Source organism: Schistocerca serialis, chromosome 2 (genome assembly GCF_023864345.2).
Source record: "Schistocerca serialis cubense isolate TAMUIC-IGC-003099 chromosome 2, iqSchSeri2.2, whole genome shotgun sequence".
In the NCBI taxonomy this organism is placed as follows: domain Eukaryota; kingdom Metazoa; phylum Arthropoda; class Insecta; order Orthoptera; family Acrididae; genus Schistocerca; species Schistocerca serialis.
Genome location: NC_064639.1, coordinates 292,541,751 through 292,561,984, shown reverse-complemented (window position 1 = coordinate 292,561,984; position 20,234 = coordinate 292,541,751). Strand labels below are relative to the sequence as shown.

General features: G+C 42.3%; 1 non-coding gene across 1 annotated transcript; it reads right to left on the bottom strand.

The window, feature by feature from the left end:
* Positions 1-354: 354 nt before the first annotated feature.
* Trnas-cga (transfer RNA serine (anticodon CGA)) lies at positions 355-429 on the bottom strand. Its single transcript has one exon. It is a non-coding gene; the product is annotated as a tRNA-Ser (tRNA).
* Between the last annotated feature and the right edge of the window lie 19,805 nt (positions 430-20,234).

The following is a 20,234-nucleotide window of genomic DNA, read 5'->3' as shown; positions in this document are numbered from 1 at the left end:
AGGACATCACACTCATCCATGCCTGAGGCAGGATTCGAACCTCTGACCGTAGCGGTCGCGCGGTTCCAGACTGAAGCGCCTAGAACTGCTCGGCCAGACTGGTCGGCAAAGCTTCTGCTGTTCTGTGAAACATAGCTGGTTTTACTGAGAGAAATGAGTTCCCTGAATTTGTGCACGTCCACCGACAGTGGGCTTTCTTATTTAATTAGTTTTTGGTCAACGACTTTCAAACATTTTCTATATAGCATTGAGATTATCAGTATTATACAGAAAAATTTTGTAATGGAATATTTGCACTTCAGACTCATGTATGGCAAATCAATCATTTGAAACTTCCTGGCAGATTAAAACTGTATGCCCGACCGAGACTCGAACTCGGGACCTTTGCCTTTCGCGGGCAAGTGCTCTACCAACTGAGCTACCGAAGCACGACTCACGCCCGGTACTCACAGCTTTACTTCTGTCAGTACCTCGTCTCCTACCTTCCAGACTTTACAGAAGCTCTCCTGCGAACCTCGCAGGAGAGCTTCTGTAAAGTTTGGAAGGTAGGAGACGAGGTACTGACAGAAGTAAAGCTCAGTTGGTAGCTCAGTTGGTAGAGCACTTGCCCGTGAAAGGCAAAGGTCCCGAGTTCGAGTCTCGGTCGGGCACACAGTTTTAATCTGCCAAGATGTTTCATATCAGCGCACCCTCCGCTGCAGAGTGAAAATCTCATTCTGAAATCAATAATTTGTTGCAGGCATATTTGGACTGAATACAGATACGCTTACAACAATAAGCAGATCTGATTCTTTGTCAGTGGTATTTAAATAAAAGAAATATTTACTGATATTAAGGCCAACTAGTCCTTGTGCATACTACATGAACGTTTCTGAATAATGTATGCATTTTTGTTATCAAAGAGCTCAAGTCAGTTAACTTTTTACTATGTTAAGCAACACTAAAATCTTTGTCAGGTACACGCATTGCTATGTTGAGGTTCTGTTATCTGCAAAACTCAGTCCATCATTTATAGGGCTCAACTTTCTCTTTCATGAATTAATCTGTTACATATTCAGACAGTTAACTGTCACGGTATTAAATTGTAAAAAGACAAAAAGAGTCAAAGCGCTCACCGTGGTATTGATAGATGAAGTGTTTATTATTGCCTCGTGTGTGTGACAGAAGGGGGGAAAAAGCAAGACATGGAACAGACAGGTAAATCATTCATCACGTCAGGAAATTTTATATTGAGAAATTTCTGAAAACTTAATGCAAATTCGTATTCCTAACATCAGTACTATTAATTCAGACTCTCACAGTCTGGTCACCCCAAGAAGAATTAGATCAACAAAGTAAAAATGATATCGTAATGACGTCTGAGGCGTTTAAGTCTGTTACCATTACGAGGTCAACACAACCAATCATCCACTGGAATTCTGTCAACAATAAAGCCAAACTTAAGAGGCACAAGAGACTGATGGCTTGAAGAAACGTAATTTAGTCATTCTCCCACCAAAAAATTGAGACCCTCACGGTAGCTAAAGAAACCGAGCAGTTTTCCAAATCTGACACGAAACTTGGATTGGCGTCCTCATACTCTCCTCTATTTGACTATCTCATACAAGACTAAACGAATCTATCGCGTTACATATATTTTTGTGTGTGTTACAAGGCCGTACACTTATTCCACTAAGTGCACTTCACAAGAAATTAAGCTTCGAATTTTATCTACAGCTTCATATTTAAGGAAGCACGTTTCTAACATTTCATTAAACCGTGCTGTGGCGAAGTTCCACGCACTTTCTGTTGCAACCTGGAGAATAATATTACTACCAGCGACCAATAACTTACATATACATAATATGAAACACAAATAACCGTCAAACATCAACTGAAATGTACCGGACAGCTAATCAGCTAAGATTATGGCACGATTAGTACGACATTCCTGCTACTTTGCACTACTCCCAGTTATGATTCACTGATAATGAAACTGATGAATTCGACTTATTTCGTTCTTTAACTGTAACCCAGTCTTGAGTACTCGGTAGATAAAAAAACTCAGTTATTTATAACTGTTAAAAGTAACGGTTATAAAACAACAACTTTCACCGTGATAACGGTTACTCCAAAACAACCGTTTTGTCCACCTCTACCATCTACGTTCATTTGTTCCCGACAGCGTTTGGCGCTGGCTTTTGAGATATATATATATATATATATATATATATATATATATATATATATATATATATATATAGGGTGTTACAAAAAGGTACGGCCAAACTTTCAGGAAACATTCCTCACACACAAATAAAGAAAAGATGTTATGTGGACATGTGTCCGGAAACGCTTAATTTCCATGTTAGACCTCATTTTAGTTTCGTCAGTATGTACTGTACTTCCTCGATTCACCGCCATGATTTCATACGGGATACTCCACCTGTGCTGCTAGAACATGTGCCTTTACAAGTACGACACAACATGTGGTTCATGCGCGATGGAGCTCCTGCACATTTCAGTCGAAGTGTTCGTACGCTTCTCAACAACAGATTCGGTGACCCATGGATTGGTAGAGGCGGACCAATTCCAAGGCCTCCACGCTCTCCTGACCTCAACCCTCTTGACTTTCATTTATGGGGGCACTTGAAAGCTCTTGTCTACGCAACCCCGGTACCAAATGTAGAGACTCTTCGTGCTCGTATTGTGGACGGCTGTGATACAATACGCCGTTCTCCAGGGCTGCATCAGCGCATCAGGGATTCCATGCGACGGAGGGTGGATGCATGTATCCTCGCTAACGGAGGACGTTTTGAACATTTCCTGTAACAGAGTGTTTGAAGTCACGCTGGTACGCTCTGTTGCAGTGTGTTTCCATTCCATGATTAATGTGATTTGAAGAGAAGTAGTAAAATGAGCTCTAACATGGAAAGTAAGCGTTTCCGGACACAAGTCCACATAACATATTTTCTTTCTTTGTGTGTGAGGAATGTTTCCTGAAGGTTTGGCCGTACCTTTTTTTAACACCCTGTATATATATATATATATATATATATATATATATATATGTTAAGTCCCGTAGCGCTCAGAGCCATCATCCATATATATATATACACTCCTGGAAATTGAAATAAGAACACCGTGAATTCATTGTCCCAAGAAGGGGAAACTTTATTGACACATTCCTGGGGTCAGATACATCACATGATCACACTGACAGAACCACAGACACATAGACACAGGCAACAGAGCATGCACAATGTCGGCACTAGTACAGTGTATATCCACCTTTCGCAGCAATGCAGGCTGCTATTCTCCCATGGAGACGATCGTAGAGATGCTGGATGTAGTCCTGTGGAACGGCTTGCCATGCCATTTCCACCTGGCGCCTCAGTTGGACCAGCGTTCGTGCTGGACGTGCAGACCGCGTGAGACGACGCTTCATCCAGTCCCAAACATGCTCAATGCGGGACAGATCCGGAGATCTTGCTGGCCAGGGTAGTTGACTTACACCTTCTAGAGCACGTTGGGTGGCACGGGATACATGCGGACGTGCATTGTCCTGTTGGAACAGCAAGTTCCCTTGCCGGTCTAGGAATGGTAGAACGATGGGTTCCATGACGGTTTGGATGTACCGTGCACTATTCAGTGTCCCCTCGACGATCACCAGTGGTGTACAGCCAGTGTAGGAGATCGCTCCCCACACCATGATGCCAGGTGTTGGCCCTGTGTGCCTCGGTCGTATGCAGTCCTGATTGTGGCGCTCACCTGCACGGCGCCAAACACGCATACGACCATCATTGGCACCAAGGCAGAAGCGACTCTTATCGCTGAAGACGACACGTCTCCATTCGTCCCTCCATTCACGCCTGTCGCGACACCACTGGAGGCGGGCTGCACGATGTTGGGGCGTGAGCGGAAATGGCCTAACGGTGTGCGGGACCGTAGCCCAACTTTTAGACGGTTGCGAATGGTCCTCGCCGATACCCCAGGAGCAACAGTGTCCCTAATTTGCTGGGAAGTGGCGGTGCGGTCCCCTACGGCACTGCGTAGGATCCTACAGTCTTGGCGTGCATCCGTGCGTCGCTGCGGTCCGGTCCCAGGTCGACGGGCACGTGCACCTTCCGCCGACCACTGGCGACAACATCGATGTACTGTGGAGACCTCACGCCCCACGTGTTGAGCAATTCGGTGGTACGTCCACCCGGCCTCCCGCATGCCCACTATACGCCCTCGCTCAAAGTCCGTCAACTGCACATACGGTTCACGTCCACGCTGTCGCGGCATGCTACCGGTGTTAAAGACTGCGATGGAGCTCCGTATGCCACGGCAAACTGGCTGACATTGACGGCGGCGGTGCACAAATGCTGCGCAGCTAGCGCCATTCGACGGCCAACACCGCGGTTCCTGGTGTGTCCGCTGTGCCGTGCGTGTGATCATTGCTTGTACAGCCCTCTCGCAGTGTCCGGAGCAAGTATGGTGGGTCTGACACACCGGTGTCAATGTGTTCTTTTTTCCACTTCATATATATATATATATATATATATATATATATATATATATATATATATATATGTGTGTGTGTGTGTGTGTAACTCTTTTAGCTCTTCGTGTTGCCTTTACTGTATACTGTAAGTTTTGAGTGCTCTGAGGTGTTCTGAGTATCTTGTTTTAAAGTTCCTGCATGTTTGTCCTATGTATACCAATTGACAGGTGCTGCATGTGAGTTCATATATTCCTGATCAATTAAATTTATCTGTGGATGTCTCCTGTGTTGAGAGTTTCTTCTGTGTTGTGATGTCTGTCCTCTATCCTATTTGTAGTCCCTGTTTCTTCAATATGTGGTCTATTCTGTGGACAGTTTTGTTATTGTAGGTAAGTGTGTGATATTTTCCTTTGAGTGTGTTATTGTACTGTTGTGTCTTGCATGTGGTCATTGTTTGTATTTTGTGTTGATTTGTGTTGTGTAAGATTTTCTGTGATTGTTCTGCTTTCGTTCCGTTGCTGTGTACAAATTTGGTGGTTTAATTTCTCTATCACGTGGAGCGTGTAACCACTTACCTCTGGTGTTTTATTGTGTTTGGCCCCTGTGTATAATTCTGTTTGCTTACGGGTGTTCTGTTGAATCTGTGGAGTATGAATCTGAAGCTTGTTTGCTTGTGGGCCAATGGGTGGTCTGAAAGATTGTAAATGGTTGTGCTCATGGTTGTCGGTTTATTGTGAAATCATGGGTGTTGTTTGTTTTTGGTATTGTGAGGTCACGAAATTTAGTGTGTTGCCCTTTTCTGTTTCTGAAGTAAAGTGAATTTCCTTGTGTAGCTGTTCTATATGTGTACGTTTATCAATCGGGCATATTATGTCATCGACGTAATGGTACCAGTATATGACTTTCAATTTTTTTGGTCTTATTATGTGTACGAAGATCCTATTCTCTAGGTTGTTCATGAGTGTTGGCTATGACGCCACTAATTGGTGACCACATTGGCAGCCCTTCATGTTGGAAATAAAATTATTTGTTGAGCTTAATGTAATTTTGTGCTGTTATGGTCTTGAGTATCGCTCCTGTTTCATTAATATGAGAGACTGGTACGTTTCCTTGTTGTTTTAGTCTTTGTATGGTAATACTGATTGTTTCATTTATTGGAATACAAATGTGCATCGATGTGACATCAAAACACATAGGGCTTGCTGTGTCTGGTATGTCAATGTTCTTGATTCTCTCTACTAGCGGCACTGAGTTCTATAGGTTTCAGTTGTTTTCAGTAGTGTATATTTTCTTTAGGTGTGTGTGTGTGTGTGTGTGTGTGTGTGTGTGTGTGTGTGTGTGTGTGTTGGGCTAGGTGGTATAATGCAGCATTTCTGAAGTCGATGACTGGCCTTATTGGGGTATGTTCTTTGTGCAACTTTGGTAGGCATTTTAGAGCGGGTGCCTTCGTATTTTTTGTGTCACTTGTTTTATCGGGACTTCTGAGAACGTATTTTTGATGTTTTTTAGTGTTTGTTGAATGTGTCTCCGAGATAGTATTGTTGGGTCACTGGTCAGTTTGGTGATGTTGTTGTCCTTCAGAAACAGTAACGTTTTATCTATATATTCCTTTTCATTCACAACCACATTTACGTTCCCTTTGTCTGTAATTGTTAGTATTAGATTGTTTTGTTTAATTTTCGTTTTCCGTGTTATGTCTGCGGCAACTACTTTTCTTGTCAAATTTGCATTACAATTTCGTGTACCCGGGCTTTCTTGTTCTTTTATAAAGTGTTCACATTCTGTTATCAGATCTATTGCTTTATGTGATATAACACAGATAATAAAACACAAACTCTATAAGTTGCAGCATACTTTGAGTACACATGCGGCTGTATTGTGAGTTCAACTAAAGGAGTCTTGAGCATAGAAATAGTCAGTCCTAAAGTGGTTGCTATTTCTGTTAACCGTACTAAACCGAGTGTCTAAAAATTCAGCTGGCCAACCAGGTTGAGTGTTGTTTGGCACTACACAGGCACCTTATCTGCATGAGCAACCCATTGTAATTTGTGTACTAGCACTCAGCTTAATAGGATTGCTTCTTTTTCCTAATTAAAAATGGTTATAATGGTTCTAAGCACTATGGGACTTAACATCTGAGGTCAACAGTCCCCTAGACATAGAACTACTTAAACTTAACGAACCTAAGGACATCACACACATCCTTGCCCGAGGCAGGATTCGAACCTGCGTCCGTAGCACCAGCGCTGTTCCGGACTGCCCTAATTACATATGATATTTTTCCCTTGCCTATGGAACTCGCAATTTAAATGTCTGTTAATCGTTTCTGTAGGTCTCTAACGCAGAATTTTGGAATGTTGCGTCGCACTGTCAATCGTATTAAACAGCTGTTTTAAGACTTACATTTAATGTAAGGATTTCAGAAAATTTCTTAAATATTATTTTAGAAGTTTTGTAAAGTATACGACCAGTTGATTTGATTCCAAAAGAAAAGGTCACTACTAAATTAAATTCAGGTAGTAGTAGATGAGATTTTTTAATCTTTTTGATGTGACAATAAAGTAGTTTATTGATTTCTAAGACTTTCCTGGCGATTGTTGTCATCTCGTAGAATCGGGTGTACTGCCGGTGGTCCGCGTCTTCCCAACACGTTATTTCGACGTCGTTACTCGGCGTCTTCATCAGGTGTTCCCTGTGACTGGTTGACGAGCTGACCTCGTCCCATATTTATGCCTGGGCGGTGTGTGGCGCACCCTACGCCGTCCGCGCCCACTGAATCCTGCTTTGGAACTGCTACAGAGACAGCGGAAGAAATTTACCTCCTCCAGGAATGAACTGCTGACGTCCAAGACCGTAAGTAACGGAACAGAACGGCAAACGCGATACCAGGCGGCAGCAAGCTCCTTGGAGGATGGCCATGATAATATGCAGGTCCAACAGCAGCCGGATGCCGCAGGAAGCGTACCTCACAGGCGCATACCGGGTTCAGAAGGCCAGGAGAACGGCTCGGCCACTGGAGGAACTCGCCGCGGTCGCGGACAGCATAAGGAACTTCGACAGAGTCATGATAGTGCTAGAATAGCGCCTATCGGGCGCGGACCCAATACGGAACGCCTTGGGATGTCCGCTATCTCAGAAGAGAGCAGCAGCGGGCGCGGACCAAAGATTGAGCCCCTAGAGACAGACACCACCACCAGAAATGGCCACAGTGGGAGCGGACGGCATAGGGAGCGCCACACACCACCCAAGCATAAGTATGGGACAAGGTCAGCTCGTCAACCAGTCACAGGGAACACCTGATGAAGACGCCGAGTAACCACGTCGAAATATCGTGTTATGAAGACGCCGAGTTACGACGTCGAAATATCTTATTATGAAGACGCGGACCACCGGCAGTACAACCGATCCTATGAGATGACAAGTAGTTTATTTTTCATAATATTTGTTGGTAAAATATCCTACCACTCAATACCAGCTCCCTAGCTCATTGCAACCATATCATTACCTCCTCTGTACTTCACTGTTGGACTTACACATGATGAAAAGTTAACATTCTCCGGGCTTTCCACGAAACCCAACTAATTCCATCTAATTGCCACAAGGCAAAGCGTCATTAGTCACTCCAAATTAATCGTTACCAGTCATCCAAAGTTCAATGGCACCACTACTTCCCCCAACTCAAGCGTCGCTTACAATGAACTAGAGAAATGAGTGATTAATGAGGAGCTGCGTGATCGCTGTACCCCAATCTCCATATGCACAGTCCTTGTCCTAGCTGGACCGCTGCAGGCTCTTCGTAACTCACGAGTGACTGCTTCTGCTAACCTCGTACCATCTGTTACATCCACTCTCCACAATGCTCGACGTTCCCTCAATGTCACAATGTCTGCTTAGTCTTGGTTTAGCTGCGGTTGTTCTTTCGTGTTTCCACTTCACAGTCACATCATCAGAAGTCAGGTTTGGCAGATTTAGAAGGATTGAAAAAACCCTGATGGATCTATTTCTCGGCTGATATCATATGAAGAGTCAATAGCCACGCGGGGTATCCGCGCGGTCCCAGGCGCCTTGCCACGGTTCGTTCGGCTTCCCCAGTCGGAGGTTCGAATCCTTCCTTGGGAATGGGAGTGTGTGTTGTCTTTACCGTAAGTTAGTTTAAGTTAGAGTAACTAGTGTGTAAGCCTAGGGACCGATGACCTCAGTAGTTTGGTCACAGAGGAACTTACCACAAATAATTTCCAAAAATAGTCGACTTCCGCATTCACTGAGCTCTCTTGACCGACTCGTCTACTTTTACTGCTTCTGCCTCCTTTCGTGGCATCTGCGTCAATATCGTATTATATAGGAGTGTCCGGATACTTTTCAGCGTATAGAGTATGTCAAGCACCTCGCTCTCGGAACTGAAAATTATATCGTATAATAGATTAGCAAACCGTAAAAGAAAATTTGCCCTTAGTATCGGAGGAGAGACGCTTTGGTGTACGAGGAAACTTATAATAATATCTGTATATATTAGAGCTTCGTCGCTAAAGTCCGAGTCTGAAACGGCAGACGACAAATCGATGGAAACAGCTCAGGAAAATACTGACATCACCGTGGATCCGGATAGTACCAGCTAAGGTCAGATGCACCTCCTTTCTTTTCTCGTTTTAAGTGGGTATTTATTTACTGACTTTTAGTAGATTACTTTTTTACCTCTGATAATAGCCCGATGAACACTGTGCAGAACGCTGGCGAGTAGAAATGACGCATGCGACAGCTCTCCGCTAGTAAGAGGAACTGGAGTGTAAGTAAGTACGCTGTCACTGCCAGTGCGTAAATATGACTGTTATGTCACCATATTCGGGTGTCGGGGCTTTACTTCACTTTGCCGGGCAGTAGCTCAATATTATCTCTGTCGACGGCCCAGTGAACTTATTTCGACTGCCTCATATACGCCCAACACAGTTTGACGTCAGTGCTATTATTCGCCGGGCAGTTGACAGCTCGATTTCCTAGTGTTGACGCAGCACCTGGCGCTTTCGCGTGTAAATAGTCAGTCCAGCCGTTACGAACGAGCGCTGTTCGGCTACTCAGTCCGTAGATACATTACCCGTTATGTTGCCTGAAGCTCTTCTGAGAATGTAACCGGAGGCACCTCACTATTCTCCGTTCACTGAGGCTCAAACTATGGTGCTTCCTTCCGCCAGTCACTCGTTGTTTCCTTCCGAAGTGCCTGTTTCGTATCTGGGTATACGTTACTAGACAGAGCACCCTTATGTTGAAATAAAGTCTTACGTTACATGCATAATTAACGTTCTTTGTTAGTCTGCCTCCCACCGATGCGTTCGCAGAGAAGCTCCTCGAATAAGGAAGATACTGCACATCACCCGCGACTCCTAGACAGGAAATTGAATACCCCTCCGTTAAGTAATCACTGCGAACAATGGTTTTCTTCAATCCTAGTAGAATAAAGAAACGAATAAAGCTTGATATTCCTGCTTGATAAATTGACTGCAGAAATTCATATTAATAATTGTATTCTCAATATTGTAATCTGACGCTGTCCTTCAAGTTTTTAAGTAACGGCTTCCAAACGCAACTGTCGGTATTCAAAGACAGCGTTTATACTCTGGGACATATCGAAGAGAAAGCTGAGCAAAACCAATGAACCAAATTTAATTTGTCATTCGCACAAAATTTGTTCTACTTCCCGCCACTTTATATTGCAGTCACAATCGCCAGAAGTAGTTTCGAAATACGAGTATGCGTTAGGATTATTTCTTCTTAATTATTTGTTGGAGATGCTCAAATTTCTGTCTTCCTCTGCAGATTTTACCCTCTACAGTTCCCTCTCTTACCATGGATGCTATTCCCTCGTATCTTAATACATGTCCTGATATCCTGTCCCTTACTCTAGTCAGTAACAATAATAACGTCGGATAGATCAATGACCTGGTGCAAGTCAATAGGACGCCACTTCGTCGATATGCGTGTCCGTGGGCCAACAGCATCCATCGTACCCAGGCGGTCACCCACCCACGTACTAACCAGACCCTACACTGCGTAACTCCTGAGATCGGACGGGAACAGGTCTCTCGAACGTGGTAAGGCCACTGAAACGTCACTGACTTTTTGCCATACATTTCATTCTTCACCGATTGTTATCAGTCCACCTAAATTTCCACATCCTTCTAAACCACAACATCTGAAACGCTTCGATTCTCTTCGTTTGTGGTTTATCCACAGCCCATGATTCGCTTCCGTCGATGCTCTGCTCAATATGGTTCAAAAGGCCCTAAGCATTATTGGACGTAACATCTGAGGTCATCAGTCCCCTAGACTTAGAACTGCTTAAACCTAACTAACCTAAGGACATCACACACAACCATGCCAGAGGCAGGATTTGAACCTGAGCCAACAGCAGTAGCGCGGCTCCAAGCTGAAGCGCCTAGAACCGCTCAGCCACAGCGTGTGCTCAATACTTTCTCAAAAATATCCTCCTAAAATTCAGACAAATTGTTGATACTACTGATTTCTTTTGGCCTCAAATGCCCTCTTTCCAGTGCTAGTCTGCCTTTTATGTCTTCTTGCTTTTCCCATCATACGTTATTTTGATTCAGAGGTAACAGAATTTCTTCACTTCGTGGACTTCATGGTCTCAAATTCTAAGCTCATTTCTGCAGCTCCTCATTACTTTCGTCTTTCTTCGGTTTACTCTCACTCCATATTCTGTACTCAGTAGACTTTTCATTCCATTAAGTATGTTCTTTAATTCTTCCTTGTTTTAACAGAGTAGAGGTATATTATCAGCAATTTTCATCATTGGTATTCAGTTACCCTGAATTTTAATCCCGACTCTGAAGCATTTATTTCGGTTATTGCTTCTTTAGTGCACAAATTAACCAGTGAGAGAGAATGTCTTCTACTCTATCTTAAAGCCTTTTTAATCCGAGACCTTAGTGTTCCACTCTTGTTATTCCTTCTCAGTGTTTGTACATATTGTATATTACCATTCTTTCCCTAGAACGTGCTCCTATTTTTCTCAAAATTTCAAACATTTTGTATCGTTGTACATTATCGAACGCTTTTCCTAGCTTGATGAATCCTATAAACGTGTCTCGATTGTTTCTAAGTCTTTCTTCTGTTATCAAGAACCACTTTATAACTGCTTCACTGGTTCCTTTACCTTTCCTAAAGTCAAACTCATCATCATCATCTAACAGATCCTCAGTTTGCTTTTCCGTTCTTCTGTGTATTGTTCTTGTCAGCAGCTTGGTTGCAAGAGCCTTTACAGTGACTGTGCGATAATTCTTGCATTTATCTGTCATTGCTATATTTCATTTTTGGATGATATTTTTCTGGATGTCTGATGGAATATCTCCAGTCTCATGGATTCAACACAACATCTTGATAACGTCGTTTGAGTGCTATTTTCCCCAACGATTTTCAGAAATTCTCAAGGAAGATTGTCTGTGCCTTCGGCATTGTTTTTCAAAGTTCTGTCAAACTCTGTAGTACTAGATCCCTATGCATTCAATATCTACTTCCATTTCGTATAACGTTACGTTGCTGACAGTTCCTCTGGTTGAAAAGACCTTCTTTGCATTCTTTCCATCGACTTATTATCTCATCTACGTTTAACAGCGGTTTTCATCCGGGATTCCAAATGTTGACATCCTTACCTTTAATTTCATTTATGTGCTGAATCTGTCCTTAAGATGAAAATTTATTTTAAGATTAAGCATTAAGTTCCATTCACTTAATATTTATTTCATTCCTAAGTGACATAGTGCCGTTTTAATGCCTTGTCCTGAGGGTTTTTGTGCTTCTTTGTTTTTGTACTTTTCTTTCCGTTGCTCAAGATCACAGTTAACTTCCTAGTACCCATAGTTTTAATATAATTCATGTGATTGTCCTTTTTTGAGATGCTTATTCGTGATCAGCTACTTCCTCTCGTGTTCTTATTGTAGTTTTGAGTCCAAAGGCTGGTTTGATGCACGCTACTCTGTCCAATGCAAGCCTCTTCATCGAATAACTATTGCAACCTACTGTATATCCTTCTGAGTCTGCTTACTGTATTGATCGCTTGGTCATTCTGCACGATTTTTATCCCCCCCGCCCCATACTTCCCTCCAGTAGTAAATTGGTCATCCCATTATGTCACAGAATGTGTTCCATCAACCGATCCTATCTTTTAGTCAAGTTGTGCCACAAATTTCTTGTGTCCTAAATACAATTCAGCACTTTTTCATTAGTTACCTGTTCTCCCCATCCAATCTTCAGTATTTTTATGTAGCAACACATTTAAAAAGCTCCAATTCTCTTGTTGTCTAAACTGTTTATGGTCCATGTTTCACTTCCATACATGACTACACTCCTGACACGTACCTCCAGTAAGGATTTGATTTCACTTAAATCTATATTCGATTTTAACACATTTCTCCTCTTCAGAAACGCTTTTCTTGCTAGTGCCAATCTGCATTTTATATCCTCTCTATAAGTGCAATCATCAGTTATTTTGCTGCCCAAATAGCAAAACTCATACACTACTTTTTGTGTCTCGTTTCCTAATCAAATTCCCTCAAGCATCACCTGCTTCAGTTCCAGTAGATACAATTTTCCTTTTTTTGCTTTTTTAATGTTCTAAGACAGTGTCAATTCCGTCCAAATGCTCTTTCAAGTACTTTGCTGTGGCTGGCAGAATTACATTGTCATCGGCACACCTCCAAGTTTTTATTTCTTCTCCCTGAACACATTTTTTTTTCTTCGTTTTCCTTCACTGCTTGCTCAATGTACAGAATGAATAACACCGACGATAGGTTACAATCCTGCCACACTCCTTTCTCAAACACTGCTAGCCTCCAGAACTGTAGTTACACAATTGCCTCGTCAAATTCAGCTTCTCCTTAAGCACTCATGGAATGAACTGGTCCAGTTTTCCTACAATTACTGAAATATTCTTCAGAGAACGACTTTAAATAAGAACATACCCTTAGGCATTCTGAAAAAGCGTTCTTTTTCCAACGAGATACCACTTCTCCCGGGCTAGTTACACATAAACTAACGCGATAAAACACTCGTTACAGTGCTCACTAACGACCAAGTGGTACTGGAGATTCCGAAGAACAAAAACAATTTCCTTTCCGAAGTGGCAGGACTGCCGTTCCAGTAAGTCAGCTTGATCTTACGCAAAAATGAAACAATGGAAGGAACTCTTATCATTGAGTAGATGTATCCATTCACAAGAAATTATTTGTTTCTGAAACTGCTTTTAAAATAATTCTGCACTGGAATGCCATGCATAGATTGAACAGTAGGCGGCAAAGATGGCATCCCTGTCTTACACGATTTTTAATCCGTTCACATAGTTTTTCGCCTAACAGTTTTATTGTTTCATGTTGGTTATTGTACTTGGTATATATTATCCGTCTCTTCCTACAGCTTATCGCTATTCTCCTCAGAATTTCGAACATCTTGCACAATTTGACATCGTCGAACGGTTTCTCCAGGCTGATACATCCTATGAACGTGACTTGATTCTTCTTTGTTCTTCTGTTATGAACCGTCACTTCAGAATTGCCTCTCTCGTGCCTTTACCGTTCCTAAAGCCAAACTGGTAGTCGTCTAATTGATCCATAATTTTCTTTTCCATTCCTCAGTACTATTAATCTCGACAACTTGGATGCATGAACTATTATGCTTGTTTTGCGATAGTTGTCGCACATATCTGCCGTTGCTGTCTCCGGAATTGGGTGGATGATATTTTCACAAACGTCTCATACATGTTACACAACAATCTGAATGGTTGTTTGGCTGCTACTTATTCTAATGGTGTTAGAAATTCCGATGGCGTCTGACCTATACCTTTAATGTGTTGACTCTAGTACTGGATCCCCTTAGGTACTCTGTCATCCATATCGACTCCAATTACTTCTGTCACGTGTTCGTGTATTCGCCAACATAGACGCACTACGTGTACACTTTCCATCTATCCACTCTCGTCCATTTGACAGTGCAATTCCTTTGGCACCGTTAATTTTACCAATTTTGCTTTCAATTTCACCAGAGGATGTTTTGACTTTTCTACGTGCTGAGCCAGTCCTCCCGACGATCATTTCTCTTTCGATTTCTTTACATGTTTCTTGCAACCGTTCCGCCTTGGCTGTCCTGTGCTTCCTGGTTCAACTGGCTTTGAGCACTATGGGACTTAACTTCTGAGGTCACCAGTCCCCTAGAACTTAGAACTACTTAAACCTAACTAACCTAGGGACATCACATACATCCATGCCCGAGGCAGGATTCGAACCTGCGACCGTAGCGGTCGCGCGGTTCCACACCGTAGCGCCTAGAACCGCTCGGCCACCGCGGCCAGCTCCTGTGCTTCCTATTAATTTCATTTATAAGGCATTTTTCTTGCTTTATCCCTGTCTTTCCCTGAACGTAGTTGTATTCCCTTCTTTCATAGATCATTTGAAGTATTTCATCAGTTAGCCAAGGTTTCCCTCGCGGTTCGTTGCACCTATGTCTCACTGTCTAATCTCAGTGATTGCTCTTTTCCGCGAAGTGCACTCCTCTTCAGGTAAACTGACTAGTCTAGTTTCACTCATCCCAGAATCTATATCCTTATCGTAATTCAGCTGCGTCTGCCATTCCTCAGTGTTTCAGTATCCCACTTCCTTCTACATTGATTCTTTCGGACGATTCTCGTAAATTTCAGTCTACACTTCGTTGTTACTAAATAATAATTTGAATCTTATGCCTGCACTTGTGTAAGCCTTACAATCCAATATCAGATTTTGGAATGTCTGCCTGAGCGCGATGTAATCCACGTGGAACTTTACCGTATCTCCCTCTCTTTTCAAAGTATTATAAGTATTCCCGTTATTTTCTATGCATCTTGTTGTGATTGTCGAATAGTGTATTTGCTATTACTATCTCAAATTCATTAGAGCGCTCAATTGGTATTTCTCCCCTCTTATTCCTACTGACAAGCCCATGTTCCATGCAACCCTTTCTTCTATTCCTTCCCCTGCAACCACATTCCAGTCTCTCATAACTATTTCGTTAATATTACCCTTTACATACTGAATTTTCTCTTTCAGTATCTTAATATACCCTCTGTTTCGTTTCATCTTCGCTTGTGACTTTGGCATGTATACCGGAATTACGTCATTATTGGCGTTGGTGTGCTGTCGAATCTGGTGAGAACAATCCTATCACTGAACGTGTCTTACTCTTCTGTTCGTAACGACACCTACTGTCGTTATAGCACTATCCGCTGCTTTGGTAGTACCCTATATTCGACCGACCAGAAATCATATCCTTCTAATTTAACTTCACTAATCCTTACACAAATGGACTGATCCGTTGCATACCCCTCTACAAATTTTATAGCTTTCCTGCTAAAATCAAACTTCTGCCATTCCATGCTCCGACTCGTAGAATGTTATCCCCAAATTGGTTAGTTCCTCTTTTTCTCGTGGACGCCTCACCCTTGGCAGTCTCCTCCCGAAAATAAGAAAAGGGCACTACTCTTGAATCACGAAATTATTCAAGTGCAGGCTACACATTATGTGTCTTTAATACAGCGGTTTCCAGTGCCTTCTGTATCCTCGTGATCTAGACCATTACTGATTCTTCCGCTTTTAATGGCCTTTCCCATCCCCAGAGCAAGAGTTTCCTGAATCTCTGTCAGTTCCTCCCTCTTATATAGGCTCGTTGACGGAATGGGGTGACTACTTTTGACAGAAGTCTTAGGCCGACATTACTGATGAGTTTTATTCAGACTTTAAGGAGAGGTTGGCTTCGAACCCGGGACCCAGGACGTTCTGAATATTAATCAAAGACGTTACAGCTTCCACCAAAACGATCGCCGATTTGCTCCCGAGCTCCGAAAGCTGTTGACGTGAAATGGAACCTCTCCTTGTTTCCAGCAACAACTTGACACTAAGAATGACAAAAAATTATTACAATAAAGATCCAAAGAAAGTGGTACACCTGCCTAATATCGTGTAGGGCCCGCGCGAGCACGCAGAAGTGCCGCAACACGACGTGGCATGGACCGACTAATGTCTGAAGTAATGCTGGAGGAAACTGACACCATGAATCCTGCAGGACTGTCCATAAATTCGTAAGAGTACGACAGAGTGGAGATTTCTTCTGAACAGCACATTGCAAGGCATCTCAGATACGTTCAATAACGATCATGTCTGGGGAATTTATTGGCCAGCGGAAGTGTTTAAACTCAGAAGCGTTTTCCTGGAGCCGTTCTGTAGCAATTCTGGACGTGTGGGGTGTCACATTGTCCTGCTGGAATTGCCCAAGGCCGGCAGAATGCACAATGGACATAAATGGATGCAGGTGATCAGGCAGGATGCTTACGTACGTCTCACCTGTCAGAGTCATACGTAGTCGTAGGGGTCCCATATCACTCCAGCTGCAGATACCCCACACCATTGCAGAACGTCCATCAGCTTGAACAATCTCTTGCTGACATGCAGGGTCATGGATTCATGGCACATACACGTCCATTCGCTTCATACAATTTCAAATGAGAGTCATCCAACGAGGCAACTTGTTTCTAGTCATCAACAGTCCAATGTCGGCGTTGACGTTCCCAAGCGAGGCGTAAGGCTTCGTGTCGCGGTCATCAAGGTTACACGAGTGGGCCCTCAGCACCGAAAGCCCATATCGGCCATGTTTCGTTAAATGGTTCGCACGCTGACACCTCTTGATGGCCTAGCATTGAAGTGTGCAACAATTTCAGGACGGGTTGTACTTCTGTCACGTTGAAAGATTCTCTTCAGTCATCGTTTGTCCCGTTCTTGCAGGATCTTTTTCCCGCCGCAACGATGTCGGAGATTTGATGTTTTACCGGACTCCTGATATTCACGGTACACTCGTGAAATGGCCATACGGATAAATCCCATTGCTACCTCGGAGATGCTGTTTCCCATCGCTCGTGCACCGACTATGAACATCACATTCAAACTCACTTAAATTTTAATAACCTGCCTTTGTAACAGCAGTAACCGATGTAACAACTGCGCCAGACACTTGCTGTTTTATATAGGTGTTGCCGACTGCATTGCTGTTTTCCGTCAGTCTACACATCTCTGTATTTGAATACACATGCCTATACTAGTTTCTTTGGGGCTTCAGTTTAGAGCAGAAAGGAAGATAAAGATAAAACAAAATTATGAAAACAACATGTCGTAAATCTTTCATTGATGGTTCCTTTCAATGCCACCATGAATAGCTACGACTCAACCGTTGTTGTACCTCGTACTCACTTAAAAGGGGATAAAGCCATTTGTTTTACTGGAATTTGGTTGCAGGGTAGGAATAGAAGAAAAGGTTACGGAAAGTATGGGCTTAGCAGTAGGAATGAGAATGGAGAAAGGCTAATGCTGAATGAGACTTTTATTTTAATGATGTGCCCTACGATCGCTCCTACTTTTCCACATTCTGCGATGTAACATCGCTCTGCCCAAAGTGTTCTCAGAGCTACGAGCCTTCAGCTCATGTAAGTAATTGATTATCGAAGTGACTTGCTTCACAAGCGTTCTTTTCGAGGTGTGGCTGTTTACTGATTCTGGATTCTACTCCAAAGGGACTGTGCCACACGAACTCGTTAACTTCTTTAAAAATTGCTGTGCTCACTGCATACACCTGAACCCATGGCTGAATCGTTTCTCGTAAGCGGAGGCGGAAAATAGTCAAAGATTTTCTGCCTCATGTGCTTATAAGAACGGTCTAAATGAAATTTTACAGTTTTTACCTTTGTAAATGTTACACAATGATAAGTAGTAGCAACTATCGAAATGGTTTACTAAATACGTTTGTCTCTGTAGTTTTTTAAAGTGAACATGTCGGATGTGACTCATTCAGGTGGATAAACTGAGCCAGTAAATCAAATCCACTTATCTTATTCACTAAAAAGACAATATTTCAAGTTTTAATAAATTATATTGGTACGACACGTGATAAAGGACTAGGGTACGAATCTGCTTGGTCTTGCTGTATGTTTGAAGGAGGTATGGCCAGTCGGCAGATGGCAAATAATAGAATTCCATGCGACAATCCCTTAATAAAGTTGTAGTTGGTGCATGCGTCAAGAAGAACTGCTACGAAGAGAGTAATTCATCAATACTGTCTTCTTTTAAAAGGCAAGGGAATGGTGTTAAGGAAATATTTATAACAAAATGTATTCCAGTTTGCTCAGTTTTTACCTTTACAATCTAGAACAACTCCTAATTTATAGGAATTTACCTAAATATAGAGTACAGCCTATTACATTCTATAGTTATTTATCCTTTATTTTTACCTGCGAAAAGATTTATAATAATTAGCATCACGGCTTCCCCACATTGCTCAGTAAAAGATAACTGCACAGTGTGAATTTATGGAAGGTATTCTTGTAAAGTAATAGGTTTCTCCATGCATTAAAAGCTTAATTCTGTACTTTGAACTTAGAAACACTTTCTTTTTTTGGTTTTGTCAGACTATTTTCATTTTTCAAAACTGGTTTCAATAATCAAACTAACAAAATACTTAAGAATGTAGAGGTTTTCATTTGTTACTTTTAATCCAGACTTAAATTGGCATGTTTTACCAATTGTGTCACTGAAATACATGGTCTTGGGCATCCAAAATGCTTCAAAAGTAGATTTAAGTAATAATTTTTTTCAACTTTTTTCAAGGAGGAGCCCCATTTAGAGCTCCTTGTGATCTAGACACTATCAATTGAGTCCCTCCAGCCCCCTTCGCCGCAGTAATTTAGTGCTAGTGTCGCCAATGAATTCCACCCACATTGTGGCAGGGAGATCAGATTCATTATTTGAGCACTTGAAAGTTCTACATCTATACTCTGAAAAACACCATGAGATGCACTGCAGAGAGGGAGCAGCAGAGTTAATTCATATTTGGTGGATGGTTTCTTGACTCTGCTCCTTTACATTCGACTATTCACGAACCAGCGTCTGACATGAAAAGCGGCCATATTTTTCGTAACGCTGATATACATATACCTCGTCTTTGTGAAACAAAACTGAGTCTTTATTCTCACGAAGTACTGCGTGCTATTGACATGGACCCGTTAAATTGCTTCCGAATCTTCAGATTTCCAAAAGTTTTTTGACACCGTTCCTCAGTAGTAACATCTAATCCAATTGCGTGCGTACGGAGTATCGTCTCTGTTGTGGGACTGGCCTCGGGATTTCCCATCAGAAAGGTCACAGTTCGTAAACTTATCGTGTAAAATAGAAATAATATATGGCGTTCCCCAAGGAAGTGTTATAAGCACACTGCTGATCCTGACCTACATAAACGTCTTAGAAGACAATCTGAGCAGGTTTCTTAGATTGTTTGCAGATGATGCTGCCATTTTCCACCTTGTAAAGCCATTAGGTGATCAAAAGCAAATGCAAAGTGATTTAAGCAAAATATCTACATGATACTAAAAGTGGTAATTGACTCCAAATAATGAAAAGTGTGAAGTCACGCACGTGGGTACTAAAAGAATAGACTGAATTTCGGTTACAAAAATCTAAAGACTGCAATATCCAGTAAATGCTTAGGGTTATAATTACTAATAACTTCAGTTGGAACGATTACACAGATAATGTTGTCCGGAAAGCAAAGCAAAGACTGTGATCTGTGGGCAGAACATTTACAAAATGCAACAGAGACTACTTACACCACTCTCGTCCGCCCTCTTCTGCAATACTGCTGTGCGGTGTGAAATCCGCATCTAATGGGACAGAGAGGACATCGGAAAAGTTCAAAT